General features: G+C 35.3%; 1 pseudogene; it reads left to right on the forward strand.

Annotated features, from left to right (window-relative positions):
• Positions 1–575: 575 nt before the first annotated feature.
• LOC100396290 (small ribosomal subunit protein eS1 pseudogene) lies at positions 576–1,392 on the forward strand (annotated as a pseudogene).
• Positions 1,393–4,496: the final 3,104 nt, after the last annotated feature.

Raw genomic sequence — 4,496 nt, forward strand, 5'->3', positions numbered from 1 at the left:
GAGTCACTGTTCTTATATCTTATGCAACAGAGTTTAAAGCAACAAAAATTAAGAAGACAATAAAGTACATTACATAATGATAAAAGGTACAATCCAATAAGAAGCCTTAACTATCTTAAATATATATGCACTCGATACTAGTCCACCCAAATTCATAAAACAAGTGGTTCTTGACCTACAAAAAGACTGAGACAATCATATTATAATGGTGGGAGACTTCAACACCTTACTAACAGCATTAGACAGATCTTCAAGGTAGAAAACTGACAAAGAAATTCCACTTAAACTTGGCACTTGACCAATTGGACCTAATAGGCATTTACAGAACACTCCTCCCAACAACCACAGAATATACATTCTTCTCATCCACACATAGAACATATTCTAAGATACACCACATGCTTGGTCATAAAGCAAGTCTCAACAAATTAAAAAAAAATGAAATTGTACTGTCAGTCCAAAGTGCAACAAAATAGAAATCAATGTCAAGAAGATCCCTCAAGATTACACAATCACATGTAAATTAAACAACTTGCTCTGAATAACTTCTGAGTGAGCATTGAAATTAAGGAATAGCCTTTTGGCTCTCTGAGCAGCACCATGGCAGTTGGCAAGAACAAGCGCCTTACGAAAGGCAGCAAAAAGGGATCCAAGAAGAAAGTGGTTGATCCATTTTCTAAGAAAGATTGGTATGATGTGAAAGCACCCGCTATGTTCAATATAAGAAATATTGGAAAGATGCTAGTCACCAGGACCCAAGGAACCAAAATTGCATCTGATGGCCTCAAGGGTCGAGTGTTTGAAGTTAGTCTTGCTGATTTGCAGAATGATGAAGTTGCGTTTAGGAAATTCAAGCTGATTACTGAAGCTGTTCAGGGCAAAAACTGCCTGACTAACTTCCATGGCATGGATCTTACCCATGACAAAATGTGTTCCATGGTCAAAAAAATGGCAGATAATGATTGAAGCTCATGTTGCTGTCAAGACTACCGATGGTTACTTGCTTTGTCTGTTCTGTGTTGGTTTTACTAAAAAACGCAACAATCCGATAGGGAAGACCTCTTATGCTCAGCACCAACAGGTCCGCCAAATCCGGAAGAAGGTGATGGAAATCATGACCCTAGAGATGCAGACAAATGACTTGAAAGAAGCGGTCAATAAATTGATTCCAGACAGCATTGGGAAAAACATAGAAAAGGCTTGCCAATCTATCCTCTCCATGATGTCTTCGTTAGAAAAGTAAAAATGCTGAAGAAGCCCAAGTTTGAATTGGGAAAACTCATGGAGCTTCATGGTGAAGGCAGTAGTTCTGGAAAGGCCACTGGGGATGAGACAGGTGCTAAAGTTGAACGAGCTGATGGATATGAACCACCAGTCCAAGAAACTGTTTAAGTTTAGACTTATAATAGTGGCAAATAAAATGTCTTATTTGTGGCTGGCATGGTGGCTCATGCCTGTAATCCTAGCACTTTGGGAGGCCAAGGTGGGTGGATCACCTGAGGTCAGGAGTTCAAAACCAGCCTGGTTATCATGGTGAAAGCCCATCTTTATTTTTAAAACTAAAATAAAATAATAAAATTTAAAAAAGAAATTAAGGAATAAATAAAAAATTGAAATTAATAAAAATAGGGCCAAAATTTATCAATATCTTTGGAATGCAACTAAAGTAGTGTTAAGAGGAAAGTTAACACCCCTAAACACCTTTGTCAAGAAATCAGAATGATCTCAAACTAACCAACTAACATTGCACTTAAAGGAACTAGGAAAAAGAGAACAAACCAACCTGAAAGCTACCAGAAGAAGAGACATAACTAGAGAACTTAATGAAACTGAAATGCAAAATCCATTTAAAAGATCAATGAAACCAAGAATTGGTTATTCAAAATAATAAATAACATTGATAGAATGCTAACTGGACTAACAAAGACAAAAAGAAAATCCAAATAAGTAAAGTCATAAATGACAAAGATAACATTACAACTGATCCAAAGAAATTCAAAAGATTCTCAGAAACTACTATGAAGAACTCTATGCACACAAATTAAAAAATCTAGAGGAAATGAATACATTCCTGGAAGCACACAACCTTGAAACACTGCATCATAAGGAAAAGATTGAAACCCTGACTAGAAAAATATGTTTCTGTAATTGAATCAGTAATAAATTAAAAAAAAACCCTACCAACCAAAAAAAAAAGCCTTGGACCAGATGGATTCACAGCCAAATTCTACCACACATACAAAGAACTAGTACCAATACTACTGAAACGATTATAAAAAAATTGAGGAGGAAAGACTTCTATCTAAATCACTCTAGTCCTCAACAAAATACTAGCAAACTGAACCCAGCAGCACATCAAAAAGTTAATTGGCCCCAATCAAGTAGGTTTCATTCCTGGGAAGCCAGGTTGTTTCAACATAGGCAAATCAGTAAATATGATTCACCACATAAATAGAATTAAAGCAAAAATAATATGATTATCTCAATAGATCCAGAAAAGGCTTTCCATGAAATCCAACATCCCTTCATGATAAAACCTTCAACAGACAGGTCATTAAAGAAATATAGCAATACAGTAAGAGCCATCTATGACAAACCCACAGCTAACATCATACTGAATGGGCAAAAGCTGGAAGTATTCCCCTTGAGAACTGGAACAAGACAAGGATGCTCATTCTCACCAGGCCTGTTGAACATAGCACTACAAGTCCTAGCCAGAGCAATCAAAGAAGAAAAAAGAAACAAAAGGAAAAGAAAAAGTCAAACTATCTCTCTTCACTGAATGCTATGATTCTATTCTTAGAAAACCCTAAATACTATGCCAAACTGATTAAACTGATCAATAATTTTGTAAGCTTTTAGGATACAAAATCAATGTATAAAAATCAGTAGCATTTCTATACACCAATAACATCCAGGTGGAGAGTCAAATCAAGAATCCCATGTACAGTAGCCACAAAGAAAACGAAATATCTAGAAATATAGCTAACCAAGGATGTGAAAGAGCTGTACAAGGAGAACTATAAAACACTGCTTAAACAAATCAGAAACAATAAAATAAATAGAGAAACATCCCATGGTCATGGATTAGAAGAAACACTATCATTATGATGGCATTCTGCTCAAATATATTTAGAGATTCAATGCTTTTCCTGTGAAACTGTCAACATCATTCTTCACAGAATTAGAAAAACCTATTTTAAAATTCATACGGGACCAAAAAAAAAAAAAAGAGCCTAAATAGCCAAAGCAATCCTAAGCCAAAAGAACAAAGACAAAGGCATCACACTAAATGACTTCAAATTATACTATAGGGCTATAATGACCAAAACAGCGTGGTACTGCTACAAAAACAGACACATAGACTAATAGAACAAATAAAAATAGAAAACTCAGAAATAAAGCCACACAACTACAACCATCTGATCTTCAACAAGGCTGACAAAATCAAGCAATGGGAAAGGCTCTCTATTTGATAAATGTTGCTAGGATAATTGGCTAGCCATATGCAGAAAAATATTAGCCACCTACATTTCACCATATACACAAATTCACTCAAGGTGGATTAATATTTAAATGTAGGCCCTCACACTGTAAAAATCCTAGAAGAAAATTTAAGAAATGCCCTCTCAACATACTCCTTGGCAATGAATTCATGACCAATTCCCCAAGAGCAATTGCAAGAGAAACAAAAATTAACATCTGGAACTTAATTGACCTAGAGAGCTTCTACACAGCAAAAGAAACCACTGACAAAGTACACAGACAACCTACAGAAGGGAAGAAAATATGCACAAACTATGCATGTAACAAGGGTATAATATCTAGAATCTACAAGGAATTTAAATAAATCAACAAGCAAAAAACAATCCCATTAAAATGTGAGCAAAAGACATAAACATACACTTCTAAAAAGAAGACATACAAGGGGCCAGTAAACATATGAAAAAATGTTCGTCATCACTAATCATCAGAGAAATGCAAATCAAACCACCGTGAGATACCATCTCACACCAGTCAGAATGGCTATTATAAAAAAAGTTAAAAAAACCCAACAGATTCTAGTGAGGCTATGGAAAAAAGGGAATGCTTATATACTCTTGGTGGGGATGTAAATTAGTTCAGCCTCTGGTGAAAGCAATTTGGAGATTTCTCAAAGAACTTAGAGCTACCATTCAACCCAGAAATCCCATTACATACCCCCAAAATATAGATCATTATACCAAAAAGACATATAACCTCATATGTTCATCAATGCACTGTTCATAATACAAAGACATGGAATCAACCTAGATACTCATCAATTGTGGATTGGACAAAGAAAATGTAGTACATATACATCATGGGGTACTACACAGCTATTAAAGATAATGAAATAATATCCTTTGTTCCAATATAGATGGAGCTGAAGGCCATAATCCTAAGTGAATTAACACAGGAACAAAAAACCAAGTAGCACATATTTTCTCTTAAACATTGAGCATACATGGACTTAA

This window comes from Callithrix jacchus, chromosome X (genome assembly GCF_049354715.1).
Source record: "Callithrix jacchus isolate 240 chromosome X, calJac240_pri, whole genome shotgun sequence".
In the NCBI taxonomy this organism is placed as follows: Eukaryota; Metazoa; Chordata; class Mammalia; order Primates; family Cebidae; genus Callithrix; species Callithrix jacchus.